The following is a 19,621-nucleotide window of genomic DNA, read 5'->3' on the forward strand; positions in this document are numbered from 1 at the left end:
TTCAGGAGTTGGAGAAAGCTACCCAAACCACTTCCACTCCCACAGCCACTGCTCCGTACCATAGCAGAAAGATACACGTATTCACAGATACCATATTCAAGGTGTTTTTTGTGAGGACAGCTCCAATAGCATCAAGTTAGGGATCTAATCAGTTGTGAAATGGTCACATTGATGACCACTGGTTACCATTTGGTTACTACTGGCTACTGCTTTTTTAAAAATATATAGGACACATTAAAAATCACATAAATCTAGTTTACAAAGGTAGTGAGGAATGCAGCATTGCAATACAATAGCAAAGATAATAACTTCATAATAATTTGTAGATCACCGACCACAAAAGCTCTACAAATAATAGCTTCCTTTATTTATATGTCAACAGATTTGATAGTCCTCGATGAGCAAGATAAACAACTACGCATCTGAGAAATAAATAGGCACATGAGATGGAAAACAAACAAAACCACAAAAGACCAAAGTATGCCAAAGCAAGCTACGAAGGCATTCCCAAAACTGCCAAAACAGGTAAAGGGAACTCTATCGTTACCACAGTAGCCTTTAGAGTTAACAAAAATGTAACTGCTTCAAAGTAATTATCACTGTCTAGGCCATGCAAACTCAGCTCCATTTATACAGAAATGTTCTGAAATCACCTGTTACTCTTTAGGGACAGTAGAGGACTCTCCCTCATATTCCATAAAATCATAATAAGCATCACAGGAGTAAATTATTCTCACTGGTAATGAGGAAAATGGCTCGAGCAGCCATTCTGGTCCACAGAAGATGTTTCCCATCACTGAACACATATATTTAATGCTGTGGATTCCAAACCTTGTTAGCTCGCAGATTACTTGCTACCTTCCAATGGACTTTCTCGTATCCTCATCATCAAACTTTTACCTGGACAGATGTGACAGCAATATGGTTCCCAAATTCAGCTCATGGCCTCACAGAGGACATAAATACAGTCTGCTGATGAGAGATGCTGCCACTCAGTTGCTAAGAATTATCCATTTAAAAATCGAAGTCAAGAATTCTGTGAATTCTGCCAGTAGTTTCAATGTTTCGGAAGAACTGTACTCTGAGATTTAGCCAAATCAGCTGCATCAAGGACAACTATTCCTGCAAGACCTGCTGGCACCACAGGGTATGTCTTGAGGAACCACAAACCAGTTCAATATACTCTGATTCGGTACTGGAAAACCTATAAAAGCAAACCCAAAGATAGCATCTGGACAGTGCTGAAAGTAGGTTTCCACCTGTTCTCAGTGATGCACTGGTCAACACCTGAGGAAAGCTCCTCCAGTCTTCAAACCTGTACCTGGCCTCATTAATTCAGTTGGGGTGTGACACAAACCTTCAAGTCAGCTAAAAATCACTTGGTAAGCCACCAGGTTATGCCATAAACAGTTCATACCAAATTGAAGACAACACACATCTATTGAGAGAAGTCCTGTGGGAACGCTCAGGAAGTCTCACCTTCACCAAACACATTAATTCCTTAATAGAGCTCACTAATTATCTACTCACTTTACTGCCCAAGACTTGCAGGATTATCCTGGAAGGGCAATTTTCCCTCCCTTAAACAAATCCTCATAGCTTTGTTTTTAAAGAGTCCATCTGTAAGGATTTTAAAAAGCAATGGATATGGCCTCAGTCTGAACAGGAGGGAAGAGGAGGGTGGGAATGTAGTGGTGGCAATGCTGATGCAATGCTCAAAGCCTGGAGTCCTCTGATCCCAGGAGGCCCCTGCAAGATAAGTAACAAAATATTTTCAAGGGAGGTGCCAGTTAAACGCTCCTGCACAGGGACATACCGAAAAGTGGTTAACTGTCCTATTATAAACAAAACCAATTATCCTGTACTGATAAATACACGATGCTGCCATGGTGGTCTGATGCAGCATTTCCAGTAAGAACTCCAGAAACAACAGAGCCCAAGTAAACTGAGACAGCCTGGGATGTCCAGAAAGGAAAGACACGAGTGTCTTTTCCCAAAGCCCACAAAAAGCTACCGACTTCTCATTCTTACCACTCCCTGCCAGTGCCCAGTATGCGTTCAGAAGAGGGCATGGAAATCCACAGCTCTGTGCCACTGCTGAGGTACCTCCCTCTCAGCCATGCAAAGATCAAGGGTGTCATAATTACGTGGGTGTGCAGCCTGCCAAGGGTCTAACTTTGTGCGTCAGGGTTAACTCCTGAAAGATCTGACCCCGGGAGGATAAAGAGCTCCAGTGCAGAAGGCTACTCATGCCCTCCTGGCTGTCCCTTCAAGCCTTTTCAGAGAAGCTCATCCCAGTTAGCCCCAATACTTTCAAAAGGGAGCGAACCTTTAAGAAACAAACTTTAAAATACAACTGCAGACACCCTTAAATTATTTAAACACATAATTGTCTCTGGGTTATATTTGAATTCAACAAGAATACAGAGGAGATATTTAATCCACAATTAAAAGGAGATCTCTGCAAGATGCTCATCACCTTGGTAATTTAGCTGTCATTCAAAAGTAGACAAAGCATAGTTATAAAAGCTATGAAGCTGTAGGTAAACCATTAGTACTGTCAGGTTTATTTTGTCCATCTTGATTTTGCAAATAGACTTTTCTTCAGGAGTTCAACATCTCTTTGAAGATATAAAAGCTATTTTTTTTTTTTTTACATAAGAGCATAGCCCGAGAGCTATCAAAGTTGAAGTTTAGCTTTGTACTGCAAGTATCTGACCTATTCACTCAGTAATAGGCCTAATCAATCTTACTATCTCCCACAAAAGTGATTCATTATAGCACAGGCCTTATCTTTGTATCAAAGTCAAGAAGAAAGGCAGACACAGATATAAGGAAATACTTAACTTCTCTCTGATACGCTGTACATAGTTTAAATACCAGCACTGATAATATGTTGGACACTCGTGAGTCCCATGTACACTTAATCACTCATTTCCTTCAATGACTAAGAATAATACCAGCATAATTTACTGTGCTTTAGCCCTTACTTCTTCCAGGGCATCTGGCACGCATCCAGGGAGTGGCACTTCTGAAGCAGAGGGACCACAGTGAAGCTTTGAGGGATGGGGAAGGAGGTCTGAAGGCTGCATAACTGATGGCAAGTTTATTGCTGCCTGCATAACTGATGGAAAGAAAATCTCCTTCAGCTACAGAGGTTATTTCTGAGCTCAGGAGACTCAGAGAACTCTGCATGACCAAGACTGCTTGACCCCTCCGGAGCTAGCCAAGGCACTGTCTCCACCTTCTGCTGCAGGCAGACTGCCTCTCAATCTAATTATGCAGAGCCTAATTCACAGTCCCATCTGAATCCCTGCAGAACTCCAATAACCAGATAGCAGGGAGGGAGGAAAAAGTGCACTTTCACCTCCAGCTTGGCTAGGAAACCTCATCCCTCCCTGTCCTCCCAGAGGGAATCCTGCTAGGAACAAGGGTGTCAGCATTGGCTCGATGATGATCTTCCTCCCGTGTGCTCAGCCCTGCTGAGTGGGCAGGGACTGCTGCCATGCTGCTTGGAGGGGTGCCGGAAAGACCCTTCCTTAGAATCATAAGAAATTTGGAGTTGTATTCCTCTATATTTTTTTTTGCATATATTCATATACTTCTGCTGATGACACCATTTCTCCATAGCTATATAGTGGGGGGTTTATATCTGAACCAGAATCAAGGATTTGCACTGCCCAGAAGCAGCACATGGTTTGGGGTTTTTTTCTTCCCCCGTCTCCAATGTACAAAACCGTTTTTCCGCCATACAAAGCATCATTTAGTTGTTTCTAATCTGTCAAATGCAAAAGGACGGATGTAAAGGAAAACACAGAGTTATTTGTCATCTGGAGAACACTCATCACCTCACACTCATTTTCTAATAGCATTCTCTTTCTTTCTGAGCTTAAGACACCTGACCATGTCATTTCAAGACCATAAATCACTATATGCTGCTGCAAAGGATCAGCCACTCTATTTAAAACCCCAGTTGACCGTGTCCCTCTCACAGTGCCCTGGTAAGCAGAGCGGGAGGGCAGCACTCAATACCTCTAACAACAATATTTTATTTATAAAACCGACACCTTCGGGGTCTATCTCAGAAAAAAAATCGAAGGTTAAATCAAGCACCTAGAAATGGTTTATTTCTAACTTCAGAATGGTGCGTTTTTTGCACGCGCCCTTCAGAAAGATTGCACTTTTTTATATCATTTAAAGGCAGCTAGGTCATCTTTGGCATGGCTGCTTCCATACGTGAAAACACAGTCATTGATCGGAGTGAAACAAAAGCGTACTGACCACTTAGCGTGTTTTATTGCTTTTACTACTGTGTGCACCTGCGTAAGTCTGAGTGCAGTCCCTCAAGGCCCAATACACAGATTTATATACTCTTAACACATCTTAAAAGTTAAGGAAATTATGCATTTTTCTCTCAGAGGGATTTGATTTCTAAAAATCTTAAAGACCCTTTCGCTGTCATTCCTATTATTTATGCAAGGAAAAAAAGGTACAAATTACGAGTGGCCTGTATGTAAAACAGCAAACTCTTTTCACCTCTGTGGGTAGAAAATATTGACACTGTATTTTATGTTGTTAGCTGGACCCAGGCAGGATGGGGAACAGCATTTCCGAGCAGCACTTCTGCTGTGCCCTCTCCTGGGAGTGATGGTTCACCGGGCTTCAACTAATGAGCAAAATGGGTGCCACAGGCAGACACACACAGAGCTAGCTGCTTCTGGAAAACGTCTACAGTAAATATTTTTTGTTTGCTCTTAAGATTCAGTACACACTGTGTTTTGTAGATGCAAGCAGATAATCCATTTCTGTGCACAAGATACAAACACTGGATTGTGCAGCTGCCTGTACTCCGCTGGCACAAGCTTGCAGGAAACGTATTTCAACTTGCTGCTCCCTGAAAACAACAGAGGGAAGGGGAACCTAGATTTGGGTCTGGCCATATGCAAATTAAGCCTATGCCATTTTAAAATCTGTTCCACTACTTTCAGTATGAGCACTTACAACTATTCTGTAAACACCATGAGGATGTCTGAAATCTTGTTTAAATTTCAGAACTGGGAATTACTGAAGCACAAACATCAAAACAACTGTTCTTTCAGTTCGTTTCTTAACCTTTTCCTTCGAGTGACATGAAAACTTTCTTTTCTCCCCAGAGACTTCATACAAGTGTCAGCTTCAGTCATTGCAGTTTTACAAGACTATAAAGTTAGCAGCCTCTAACATCCAATTAGCAGCTCCCTATATAAAGCAGAACCAGCTCCATACCATTGTATTTGAAATAACCTGAAGCTGACTCCACCTTTTCCCTTCCTTGCCTAACCACTACCTTCCAAAACATTTTCCTTAAAAAGTTGAAAGGGGAACTAAGAAAGATGAACGTTCCTAATAATTACTGAAGAGATGAAACTTCGCAGATCTGCTATGTTAAACAAATTTAAAAAATAAAAATATTTAGATATATGTGCTGGATCAACTTGGTTCAGTTAGAAAGCATGCAGTTAAGGCATCTGGCTTTTACCTTGCTAACAACTCAGGGTTATTTTCAGATCACCTCAGAAATATTTGCACAGCCTTTTGTCTTGTGGTCTCTTTCTTGCTGTCATTTCAGATCAGAGTCATACCTGAGGGTCGCCGGTGAAGCCCTGACTACTGTCTAAACTTATTAAGAGACAGTTCCCAACGTCACAGGCTTGTTGCTTAACAGATGGTACAAAAAAAAAAAAAAAAAAAAAAAGGAATGAAGTATTACCATCAGTTTTGCAGATGCACGAGAGGGGCACAGGAAAACCAAGAATTTTAGAATTTTACCCAGCTCACACAGCGTATGCATTTGCATGAGGAATGATATGATGTCCTTGTAGTTGTAGTCCAGCACTTAAAACCATAAGACTATTTTTCGTCACCAGCTAAACAGGCTGTTGATTTCTTTCGCACCCAGACCCAGTGGACAACCAGTGGAACACACGGCAACAGCACATCCTTGCAGGCCACTTGCCTATGGGGCTGCCAGCAGCAGCAGCTTGGCCAGCTGGCCATGAGAAGCCATCATCCCCCTCAACCTGGGACCTGTGAGGCCACATCTGGAGCTCAGTTTTGCCTCCCCTCACACCCATTGTATGAGAGAGAATGGCAGACCAGAGAGAGTTTAGCAGGCAAGATGGTCAGAGGATGGAGTGACATGATGTAGGAGGAGAGTCCCAGGGATGTGGACTTGTGACACCTGGAGAAGAAAAAGCAGAGGAGAGATCACAGAGCAGAGGAGACAGAGCCAGGCTCCTCTTGGAAGTGCACAGAAAAAGGACGAGTCAACACCCACAAAGTGCAGAAAGAGACATTACAGTTGGCAATAAAATCCCTGGTGAGAATGGCTGAGCGCTGAACAGGGGCCCAGAGCGGCTGCAGCACCTCCACCTTTGCGTATTTTTTACACCAGACAGGAGAAGGTCCTGGGTAACATGAGACCACTTCGAAGTTTGCCCTGTCTTGACAGGAGGTTAGATGAGCTGACCTCCAGCGGCTCCTTCCTACCTACATTTTTCTACAATTTCTAATTTCTATGCATCGTTTTTTTACACAGGTAACACCACAACGTACGAAAGGCAGGTCCACGAGCAACGTGACACTTCTGCTGTCACTTGTTCTTAATCCTCTAACATTTTCACAAAGCAGGAGTCAAAATTTCAGTTTGTTGGGTCTCAGACACCGCACAAAATGGCAAGTTCCTAGGCAAAGGCACTGCTCATAACAACGGATTTCTGATGTGCGTTCATGCGAAAAAGTGTTATCCCCATCCCGCAGATCTCTTCCAGAAGTGCTGCTTTTTTAGATGAAAACATGTCCAAAAATACATTTTAGTGAGCAATGTTGCTCTGGCAATGTATCAGAACATCAGCTTCCAGCGAGCTCCAGGGCTAAGATCCCACACAGCTTTCAACAGAAATAGTTGGCCAAAACTTTTCCGTGTACAGTTCATCTGGGGGAGGGGAAAGTGATCCATCCACCTCCCCCTCCAAATTTCTTTCTCTAGCGTGCGCCTCAGTCAGGTTGGCTGTCACTCCAGATCGTGTCATCGGGGTTATGACATCACATGACTGAAACAGCCCGGGGCGATTGATGTAAGACAGATTGCATTTGACACCCAGGGAAGATTTCAGTCCATGTGTTTGCTATCCCAAACCCTTTGTGTTTAATTACTGTAACACTAGATCAGCAGAATGCTGCGAGCAGGTTACCAAGCCACTATTCCCCGGATCAGCTGCCTGCACAGGAAGATCTTGTCCTTTCGCAGTCAGCACACTGTGAGCCGAGGCATCAACTAAATATCGGCAGTAAAACAGGAGGCCAAATCCCACTTCTGTGGAAGCCAAGGCTAAAGCTGGACCCCTCATCTTACCTCGCCAACACCTCTAAAAGCAATTCAGAAAACAGTCCTAAGGAAAACACATGCTATATAGGCACCACAAAGTACAACTCCCTGCCTCTAACTTACAAGCGACAGGCAAGTAGAAATACAACTTACATGATAAACTCCCTATTTTACCCAAGAGCGAGATGTAAGTCAGCTGTCTTAACTAAGAACATGTCTTAGTACTACATTTATTTTTTAAAAAGATAAAATTTGGAGCTAAACTACAAACCTGTATGACTTATTTACAAAAATAATCTAAAATAAATCAATTTTTATCATAAATTTAAATTTTTAACATTTTCAAGAAGGAAATACACTCATTTAAATCGTCATATTTTGTAAAGGAAAGCTTGAATGATTTATCCTTAAGTGTAGGGATTTAACCTATGCTTTCTTTTCCCTTGTACTGTTCTGTTGTGGCTTTGCCAGGCTCCCTCTTTCCATACATCTTTCAGCTCTAAAAGGAGTCTCTTAAGCAGGAGTAAGCCCCAGCCCAGCTGGCTGCCTCCCGAGGACTCTCAGGACTGTTTTTTTTGCTACAGAGTATGACTCCAGGTACTCTCCCCTGTAAAGATCTGAAGAGAGTGTCCACTAAGTTCCGTCGGAGAAAAAGATATGCAGAAATAAGGAAGAAATGGGAACTTCATGCTATTCAGGGTTACAACTGCTCTGACATATCTGGTTATAAAAGTTGACTCCCCTGAGTTCACCGGGTCTCTCACCCGATCTACACAAGTAAACAGCCTGCCTGAGCTGCAATGGGAGCCCCACATTTAGGAGATGGATTAGATTTTCCCTCGAGCAAAACTTATTTCACACTTGGCACGCAATACATTGGCCCCACCTATGCCATTGTTCACGACCAAATATGCCTTTCTAAAGTTAACAAACTTCAAATGCTTTTCGTTGGCAAGGTTTAGATACATCTGCATAACTCTCCAATTACTGATTCATCTACCAAAATATAAAGTCACCTTATTTTCATGCTGACCTCAGAGATTCAATGGAGAGCTGGCAAACCTGCGTGAATGAGAAGCTGGAGGAAAGGTAAGAATTCAGCTGGGGAAAATGAAACTAGTTCAATTGAAAGAGAAATTTTGAAAAAGCTGAAGTAACTTTTATTGCCAGGCAGTATTACCTTCCCGGGAAGGGGAGATAGGTCAGGTACAAAACATTCTTGATAAGTTCCCCATTTCACACCACGGGTGTGAACTCCTTTCTCACTCGTTCAGTTTTGGCCAGGGTAGAAGCATCCATCAGGTTTCCACCAAAGAAGAGCCCCATTAAGTGCTTTTTACTCTCCAATTCATTTAAGCATAAAGGTGACCACACAATCATTGATCCTCCTTTGTCAGTAGAAATGAGAATTAATTCCTTGGCTGCCTTTTAGACCTTTGTACATGAAACTAATACTGATCTACTCTTGGTCTTGCACGTGCTTTTGGCTTCCAGGATCCTCTATCCTCTAACCTGGTGCATGTGTTCAACTCCAATAACATTGTCCTTGGACCTCTGACAAGTTTTGGCTGGGGAGAAGGGGAGGGGGAAAAGGCAAAAAAAAATAAAGACATTTTACTCTCTTATGAGATTTATGAGATTAAATTCATGCCAGCTTCAAGTATGGTCCATGTGAAGGGTCAGGAAAAGTTCACAGCTTTTTTTTTTTTTTTTTAGATATAAAACAGAATTAACTTGAAAAATTTACCAGCATTTCTGCACATCCTAGGAGTCAAAAAGTTTCTGGGAATATCTGTGTCAGTCTGATAAACTATAGCACAGTTGCCCATTGTTTTTGCATTTCTTTAAGTGTGCAAAACCTGCACAGCTTTGTTAACAAAGTCTCTTTTAGAAGAAGATAGGCACCGTAACAATGAGTGTTATTTTGTAGATCAGCTCCAATAAGCACAGTGTTTCCTAGGAATGAAAACCTGATTGAAAGAAATGTATTCATAACTTTTAGGATTCTTTGAAACTAAGATTAAACATAAATCTAGAATAAACACTCAAAACGTTAACCTCAAGGAAATAATGACCGCCCATAAACACTAAAAAACATTAAAAGGAAAATCAACAGTAGTCATCTATAAAAGAAAATACTACACTTGTTTCTGAATTCTTCAGTTCATTACTATAAAAAAAATTTAAAAAATTCTCCTTGGTTATGTGAACAAATGTTAGAGAAATGAGCAATGACTGGAAAAGAATATATAGTGTGTTACCATGCACGTTTTTAAAGCAATAAAGCTTGTCTTCTCACAGCATCTGTGCATTAGATTAACTATGAGTGTTATCTAAAACAAAAATAAGCAAAACTGTACAGATTAAAATTTGTTGTTTCTTTGACATATCACTAACTTGGATATGCAATCGAAATATAACAGATGCCTTTGCACAGATACAGTGATTTTACTTCTGCCTTCAGAGAAAGTCATGCAGGGTGGGTATATGAAACCAGGAGGGGAAAAAGCAGTTTAGGGGCCACCACATAAATTTCAAAATTTCTGTCGCCCAAAATGAGTCCAGTACCTCTCTGGTGTAATTACACAGCTTTCAGACAAGTTTAGCTGGTACTGGCATGAGAAAAGATTTTTTTCCACAGACAAAAGTTTTAAAAAATCTACAAAAGCAAAGCTGGGGAGGAGGGAATTTTTTGGGAGTCTAGACAGGACTCCAAACAAACTTCAAAGCCTCACCCGCTCCCAGTACAGCTCATCAAGGGACCAGATGGGCTGCAAGGGGGGAAAAAGCCCTCAAAGCCCTCTCAGACATCCTGGCTACCACTCGGAGGAGGTGAAGCCCTGAGACAGACTAGATAATATCCTGCTACTTAAGACCTAGAAAAATAACCTACAAAAGTTATTAATTAATTCCCAGCAGAAGGCTGCACAGGCAATGAATCAAAAGAGACTACATTTCTCACCATTTGCACTGTTTTCATTAAATAAAGCTAAAAATTCTACAAAAGCCCTCTTTTGGATTAGGGCAGACAGTTGCCATCTCCAAAGGGAACGAACTGCATTACTTTCTTCCATTATGCATGGCCTCTCCGATATAAGCAGTTCCTCACAACAGACACCCCCCCCTCAACGAGGTTTCCTATCTAACTAAAAAATTTGAACAAGAGCAGTATTATCACTACTTTACAACTTGGGAGGGGGAAGCTGATTTATAGCCACCCATAAATCTGTGCTGGTGCAAAATAATCAACCCAGATCTCTTGGTTAGAACTGGCTTGCCTTTTTTTTTTTTTTTTAAGCAAAAACACATGTTGACTGATGGCACAATTTTTTGCAGGTTCATGTTGATCTTAATGAATTGTTTATGTAAAAACAAAAGCTTCATACCATTCTGAATCCTCTTTAGATGGCTTCAGGGAAAGAGTAATTATTTCATTTGAAATGACCTTTCATTTCAAATTGTTGCTGAATACAATTGAAAAACTTAAAACAATCAAAACCAAGTAAGATGTTTTGATTTTCTCTAAAATACTTTGACTCAAAGTGAATCTTTTTTCCAATGTTTTAACAATTATTTTTACATTTTCTGTTTGTTCCACACTAAACGCTTTACTTCTCAAAATATCTACTATACGCCAATTCTCAGCCACGTAGTTTGCTCAAAGAAAAAACGGAGGGATCCAAGTTCAGCTCCAAACCTCAAACTCCACAAGTGATTTGTTATTGTAGCTGTATCCCACTGTAGCATCCTTTCTAGCTATGGCTGAGAAACTGCAGAGGAACAACCGTGCATGGAGAGAAGCAAGAGAGAAGGAACGGAGAGCAGACCAGTGAGACACCAAATGAAGGTCCAGAAGTAAGAGAACAGCTACTCTGAAAGCTGGAAAAAGCAACTTTTCTCCATGGACCATCTCCGCACAGCAAACCAAAAGTCATTCTGGAAGCAGAAGGTGGTGGAAAGGAACATTTTTTTTTTTTTTTATATACCTTATGTTGGGTTTGATTGAGGGCATATAACTTTAGCACTTGAGGAGTACTCAGATTCATCAGATGTTTTTGTGTGATGATCACATCCACCAGATACGGCCCCTGTAATCTCCCCTTGTGCTCACTGCTACCATGTTCCTCCTTCTCAAGAACTCAGACATTTTAAAACAAAAAGAAACATCTTACATTTGGCTATTCAGAAATATAATAAGATCATATTTATTATTATTATTTTAGTTAGTGTGTCTTCAAAAGAAAAATTAAAGTAACAGGCAAGTATTTGTATCTCTGCACTACCACGAACACAGTTCTTAGTCCCTTGTTAACACACAACCAAAGAATGAAAAAATAATATGGTCAAATTCAAACAGAAGTCACCCAGGAGTTATATTTTGTGTCTTAGACTTGGTTCAGCTAAATTAATTCCTAACTCAGCAGCAAAAGATCTTCTTTATATGTTATGGAGAAAACAGGGACACAAGAAATACAGACTGCTACAGGAGGGACACTGAACTGCAAACTCCAGAAGGGTCATTGTCAGGAGCAGAGGCTGGAGTTTTAAAACACATCTTCTTGAGATGGTCTGCAAAGCAGCTCTGGAAAGGTGAGCCCCAGTCTGTGAAAGGCGTCGTGGGGATTTCCAGCTCCACATCTGCAGCGTGGGGCTCGCGAGAGTGGCAGGATTTCGGGCCTCAGAGCGGAAAATACAGGTGATTTGTCACAACAGGAAAGCCTGGTTTTAATAATGCAGCAAACATCTTACTGCTTCTTTTGATTAACATGGCATTAATTTTGAATTTCTTTCTATTTCGTCTATGCAGGAAAATGATAAAAACTAGACCTGACAGCCCTAGTTAAGAGTGGACTTTGCCTCAGTTTTCAAAAACAGCCCCTGTCCCGTGACTTTGTGATGCCACAACCCCTTTACGCCTGCACAACATCCTATTCACCTGCATTTTCTAAAGCAACCACGGGGGATTCCAGTCTTTATTTATCTTTTAAATGAGAGTGTACAAATAATTTTCTCCTGCACCAGGCAGGATTTTTTGAAATAATATCCAATATTCTTCATATTTTCTAAATTACTCAACTACCAAGGCAGTGGCTAAAGACCTGCACACTTCATAATATTTATTTGCATCACAGACAATAAAGTACCTTCTATTTGTGGAAGCCCATTAAAAACAAACAGTCTGAGATAACTTGGCTTTTCAAACTTTCTTGTACATTTGGTTTATTATTGTCCCTTCCCTAGCTCTTATCCAAACAGTCCTGACAGCTTGTTTATTGAGAGCACTGTAGAGGTCTACCTACGCAAAGCGTGCTGGGCACAGAATCACGGAAAATCTCTAACTATGGCCTGACCTTAAAAATAATAAAATTTTAAAAAAATAAATAAATCACAGGAGCAAACCGTTTAATTTGCGGACAATACCGTAAAACATTCTCTAGTGGCTCACTGCCAATAATTTAGAATTTCTACCTGAAATGTTACATGTGACATCTTTCAGTTTGATATTATATCACCCATATATCCACCCATAAAAACCTCTGCTCGTGGGATTTTTAAGTAGAAGTCATGAATCCTTCTAAAGAAGAGATATAAATGTTCATATATTCAGTGAAGCTATTCAAATGTTATTAAATTTTACATGTACATTTATATGTTATATATAACAGTCTGTATATATATTCATATAACAACATATATATGTTGTTTTCTAGACAGCTAAGCTTTTTTTTTTAAGTTTGATTCTGGGAAACTGTTCAGCCCTGACCAAAAAAGGCACATTTTTATCCATGATACATTAAAAGCAGAAGTTGCAGCAATTTAGCTTTCTTAAGTACTGCTCCATTAACATCCTCATCGTTTACCCCGAAGGAGCACTGGGGAAGATGAAAGGTAGCTTAGTTGCCAGACCTCCTCCAAAAGGTACTCTGTTCAATGCCACGTGGCCATGGGAGCTCTTTAACGAAGACACTGAATTAAGACAACCCCAAACTTACATTAGATGTATCATCAGTCATTCAAAGGAACTCTGATTTACTAACAGCTCTGGACTGGACTCAACCGTTCCTTTCCAAAGCTCTATCACAGCACTATAAGTTGGTTGCAGCAGTTATCATTCAGGGGTAGCTCACTTGGCCACTTGCCTTTACCAACACTTTTAAAATATTTGTAAACACAGAGTGAAATCCTCGCCTTGTTGAAGTTCCTCAATAAGGTTAGGTTACTCATGTTAAGCTCTATAGACTAAAACATGGTTATTAAAAGAAATAATTAAAAATAGCTTTTTAAAAACAATTTAGGGGCTTTTAAGAACTACATATAAAATGGAGGCTTTTAAATGAGATCATAAAAGGTTTTATAGCTGAGTACTACAACAGCAAGCACACGCTGAGATGCTGAAATTTTGTTCTGAATCCACATTTAAAACCAGCATTAGAGTGTTGCTGCAGGACTCCGAGAAACTAAACAAGCCAGAGAATTTCTACTCAGAACTAAAACTGTATCATTAATTCCCCAGGAATGTGCTTTACCTTTGCTTCATGCCTGTTACCCAACACTAAAGAGTCTACAGGTCAAACACTGACCTTGCCTTCATTCATCCTTCAGCCCTGCAACAGTAAACCTATTGCTACTCGTGAGGATGCACAGTTACAGCTGAGGACATAACCTGAAAACAATGGAGTTAAAGAGATGATGCTAGAACCGGAATTGATTTTGTAGTTCTGTGAACAAGGCAGGAGAGACATGAAGAAACCCAGTTTCCTTTTCCAGTGCTACGGTGGTTCTGTTGAGTTCAAATACGTTCAACATTTCATAGGTCTTTCAACTTTAAACTATAATCATGCAAATGTAATTCTGAACCTGCTCGTGGAAAAGAATGCTAGAAAAGAAACAGTCTTTCTACCAATAGTTGTTAGACATAGGTCAGCTGGGCCTTTGTCTTATTTGGATCTGGGCAGAAAGGATTTCCCACCTTATGCAGACCTGTGGTTCAATGAAGCTTTGTTATTTCTTCTGCACAGAAAAACTGTAATAAAAGGGAAAAAAAAAAAAAAAAAAAAGGTGAGAGGCAGCTCAGAAAGCTCTTGAGAGATGGAAAAGAAGAGACTGAAGACAGAACTAATGCCTTTTCCTGGGCTGTTCCCTCTTACGGCTAAACCAGACGGGGTCAGGCAATGAACCGTGACTCCTCCAAGTTAGCTCCTTCCCAAAGCTGCTCTTCAGGGAAAGCAACTTCTCAAGCAGCAACTCAGGGCCGACATAAAAAAAATTCTGTCTGGCCCAGCTGTATTAGGAGACCTTTCCTAACAGGTAGTATTTAGCCAGTAGACATTAAAAACTCTGAACCATAAACCTCTATTTGGGGTCTTTTCTAAAGGCAATTTTTGACCGTCAGGTTTCAAAGCACTGGAGCATTTACAACCTATTGTGCCAATGAGTATTGAGGGAATCTTAAATCCAGAGACTATTTGGCTGTTGTGCACACATGCAACTCCCAAGAGTCATGAATCCTGATTAAACGTTTGCTGAAAAGCAGGAATGCCATGTGACTCCCCAAAAAAGAAGAGAGCATCTTAGATTCATATTGTTCTCCCTGTCTAAATTATCCACAAGGCATTAGTCCATATAGTGAGCTAACTGCCTGGAAAACCTCAAACTTACTAAAAACAAACCCATTTTTAAATGATTTACAAATATTTTTATTTTTTTTACAAAAGACAATCCCTCATAAAACAAGAAAATAATTTCTGCTTTTGCCATGCATGTAACACAAAAATCCCTGAAAACAGAATTTAAACTGGAAAAGCTGACAGGAATTTAGCAGAAAATTTCTGTACAAAAAGAAAGTCACATGTCAAGTAGAAAGGCACCATCCTACCTAGTCCTTTCAGTGCAGTAGGAATACATTTAAAAACATAAATGAAAATAATCACATGGTCTTACTATGCTTAAAGAATAATTGATGATGCATCTCTCAGTATAGCCCCTCACAGGCTGATTACCTTAGCACTTCATGATTTCATTATGTGGAAGACAAATGAAAACATCACTTTGCCAGATAGCTAATGCTTGTTTTCAGAAAGCACAGCGCAAGTCAAATTCAACAGGACATCACCTTTAGCCTTCACGCTGCCCCGAACATTCCCCTAATTGAAATTATTTCTTTCAAAATAGTAAAAGAAGAGGCAGAAAACTTGGAAAACAATACACGTGGCAAGGTGGAGAAAGTGCTGAATGACATACCCAAATCCCTCTCTGATATCTCTGCAGCATTCTACCTGATGATTCAGTAAATGAAGCTGGAGCACAACACATCAAGGTGAGCTTCTGCCCTATAGATGGAAATTTTTTCTTGGCTCTCTATTAAATCTTATGTTACAGAAGTAAACGTAACAAAAAAAAAAAAAAAAAAAAAGAAAAAAAACACCTCCACAGCCCTTTTGGGTACAGCAGAAGTGACAGGACTGCTGAATCTCACTAAGATGTTTAGCATTTATTGTGCCTCGGCAGAAAGAAGCATCTCCAGGGGAAGGCACAGGTTGGCAATACTGGGTAACTACTGCCAGCGTTCCCCGTTTCCATCCTTCCTTTTTCTGATCATGAACAATAAATCTGCAAATCCAAGATTAACAATTAACTTGAAAGCAGGCACTTGGTGGAACATGTCTTCCAGGATGTATTTGGAAGTACAAGACAGATCCTCACCAGCTGCACACTGGGATAACGCTGCTAAATTTAGTATGACTATAACAATTGATATTCACCATCCACTTACATGTTAAAAATTGTCCCAAGCAATCTTACATATTTTTCCCATCTTCTTCTAAAATTTTCTTTTCACAAGACACCAAACAAAGTGGTATTTAACTCTGTTGCTAATGGGGGAAGAATTGTTATTTATCCAGTCAAAGAAGTTATCTGTAGTATGTTTTTTGGATAAAGTATACTAAGATTAATTGATGAAATATCCTTACACTTTGATAAAAAGGAAAAATAACATTCTGTATCACTAGAGGAATTTCAAAGCATTAAAAAGGCTATAAGATAACATTAGTGGCTCAATTTCAAAAGTGTCTTTCAAAAATGTAACCCCAAGTGTGAGCTATGATGAACCCTGCCATTAATCAGCTTATGCCACTGCTTTACATCAGTTGTAAGATCAGAATACTCTTGGTAGGTACAGAGAGGGCACTTCTTCAGAGACACGGAAGACGGGATGAGTTTCATATTCCCAACAAAAAAGCCATAGATAGAGTTTCACACATTTTATTACAAATATTCTCCATCTCAATAGTGCTAGAAAACAAAGCATACCGTGACCTTAATGTAGGTGGCAATGCCAGTCACCATCATAGACTCACAGAATGGTTTGGGTCGGAAGGGATGTAAAAGATCCTCTAGTTCCAACCCCCTGCCCCGGGCAGGGCCACCTCCCACCAGCCCAGGTTGCCCAAAGCCCCGTCCAACCTGGCCTTGAACCCTGCCAGGGAGGGGGCAGCCACAGCTTCTCTGGGCAGCCTGGGCCAGGGCCTCACCCCCCTCACAGGGGAGAATTTCTGCCTTATAGCTCATCCAAATCTCCCCTCTGTCAGTTTAAAGCTGTGACCCCTCGTCCTGTCCCTCTGCCCCTGATCCAGAGTCCCTCCCCCCTTTCCTGTAGCCCCTTTCAGCCCTGGGGGGCCGCTCTAAGGTCTCCCCGGAGCCTTCTCTTCTCCAGCTGAACCCCCCAACTCTCCCAGCCTGTCCTCACAGGGGGGCTCCAGCCCCCCCAGCATCTCCGTGGCCTCCTCTGGCCCCGCTGGAGCAGGTCCGTGTCCTTCTGCTGTTGGTGCCCCAGAGCTGGACCCAGCCCTGCAGGGGGGTCTCCCAGAGCGGAGCAGAGGGGGAGAATCCCCCCTCTCCACCTGTTATCGGACCAATCTCTTCTGAGGTTCACAAAATACAACCACAAAAACCTTTTAGATCTGCCCAGACAAGCAGCTAGGAGGTTTGGGGCAGCTCTCAGTGCTGTTACAACTGGTTTGCTACACCCCGACACTTCCTTATCACAGGGGCAAGAGGGAAGTACCGACATATTTTCTTAAGGACACTGTATAGCTGCTCAAATGCAAGCAGCTGGCAGAATATAGAGTAACTGCTAAGACAACTCTGGTAAATAAAAGCTGGATAGCATCTGTCCCATGAAACAAGGGCTTAATCACACATCACAGGCACTTTCACTTGCCATTTACGTCAACAGGCTGAAATGTATTCAAGCCCCCCCAGGAGGACCACCTTCCAGAATCGGGTACTGACTCTCAGTTATGAAATATATTAAATAAATAAATAAATCACAACCTACATCTGGAATAAATATCAATCAATGAGCTAAAAAACCCCATACTATTCAAGAGGCACTTTTATCAACCTTTTAAATTCTCACTTGGTAGTAGAGTAATACATAGACTGAAGCAATGTAATAAAAACGTCTAGTCCCAGATCTGGTACTTAAGGGTTAAGTGTACAACCTGTTGATTGCTTAACCTTACCCAAAACATATGGCTTTGCACTTAAGGGTAAACCCATGGAAAGAAACCCAGTGCCCAGAGTGTGTGTGAAATTCTTTGAAAGGTCACTCTAAGGCAACATGTATCTAAACACTTCGCCTGCGCACATTTGTTTCAAGAGATTTCAGTGCTCCCAGTGTGCAAGGATTTCTGAGTTCCTACACCCCTACTAAAACAAGAGCCTGTTTAATAAATTAAGCGATTCGCCACGAGCAAAGGAATAGTTGGTAACTGGTTTACAAGCATGAGAAATGGCCAACTAGCCTATTTTACCATTCTTTCTGTTGTCTAATACTGGATGGATGCTTGTGGTTTCCAGCATCTTGTCATCTTTACATTGAATAACAATCAGCCGAATACTAAAAATTTCTGATGACTCTTGCTCAAGAAAAACCCAAGGGGGCTGAACAAAAAGCACAGAGTAACTCCTGCATCATCTCAAACGAACAAGGCGAGGCCCCAACAGCAGAAAGTCACAGTCTGTAGAAGCAATTCAGGGTAAAGGATTGCACTGTGGGAACGATGGCTTCAGACTTCAGTCCTTTCCTTTGTTTGCTTCCTCCAGTGTTGTCAAGACACAATTTACAGCAGCACGTAGATACACAGTAGGCACTACAGCAGGTTTCTGATAGCTCTTGGTTACTCTTTTTGTGTGTTTCCTTAATTAAAATGATAACAAAAAAGATGTGGGGGTCCTAAAGGTAGCCTGTCCTTTGTACCCTCTACATATTTAGATTCCCAAGTCGATGTTTTACACCTCTATGTATTTCATATCATCTGTAAAGATCTGCACAAGGACCTGTGGAAATTTAACAATAAGCAACCTGTGGATTCAATACCGTACTTGAGCAGATGCTTAAATTCTTCACTATATTAGAGCAGGAGAGGGTATCTAAAAAAGTGCTCAACATAATCAGACCGGTAACAAGTCAATATGTAAAGTATCAGAGTGTTCCATACTCTGCAGTACACGTTTCCTCCCAAGGAAAATGTAAGTGAGCTCATTCTGGGTGCAGCATTCTGATTAATTCTCTCCAAAAAATGTATAAGGAGGAGTAGGAAGGATCAAGAAAGAAGCTATTAATGGATAAAGCAGAAAAGTGGAGTTAAAAACTTTCAGGAAAGAAATCTGAATAAAGTTACAAGCATGAGAAAATTTTTTAAATATTCCTTTCTCGTGTAAGAAATAGCAGGGTGCTTTATAAATATCATCAACTTTCGTTAGTACATTTTTGTACAAGCTCTTGAGAAATCAGTCTGTCAACCTAGAGGGTAATTAGTAAGTGGCAGGACACCAGTTTGTGCAACTTGTGAACCTTCAGACTTGCACTCAGAACCACCCAGCTGTTTTGCTGAATACTCATTTGCCCAGAGCAAGTAACAGTTGAATGTTTGGACAAGTCACAAAACAGGCTTTTTGCATCGCTGTATAAATCGGTGCCAATGAAGGAAACTTTTTCAAGATTAATATACTCACATAACTGGGTGCAGAATATGAACTACTGATTCAGGCTCACTGAACTCCCATGGTGCTTAGAGAGAAAACACTCAATCACTTTGATTTTAAGCTACAACGAACAACCCCAAGTCTACTTCGCCATTTTTTATACTATTTTAAATAGCGCTCTCCTGCGCCAAACAAATTGCTAACATAAAACCTTGCTCCTTTGGGATGTACAATGAAGAACCTAATTGAAGAACACTCATTTTC

The 19,621-nt window shown here is 40.8% G+C and overlaps 1 protein-coding gene across 1 annotated transcript in view; it reads right to left on the reverse strand.

Moving 5' to 3' along the window:
- ROR1 (receptor tyrosine kinase like orphan receptor 1) overlaps positions 1–19,621 on the reverse strand; it is a 173,578-nt gene that overhangs the window by 90,888 nt on the left and 63,069 nt on the right. The window lies entirely within an intron of this gene.

This window comes from Athene noctua, chromosome 5 (genome assembly GCF_965140245.1).
Source record: "Athene noctua chromosome 5, bAthNoc1.hap1.1, whole genome shotgun sequence".
Classification (NCBI taxonomy): domain Eukaryota; kingdom Metazoa; phylum Chordata; class Aves; order Strigiformes; family Strigidae; genus Athene; species Athene noctua.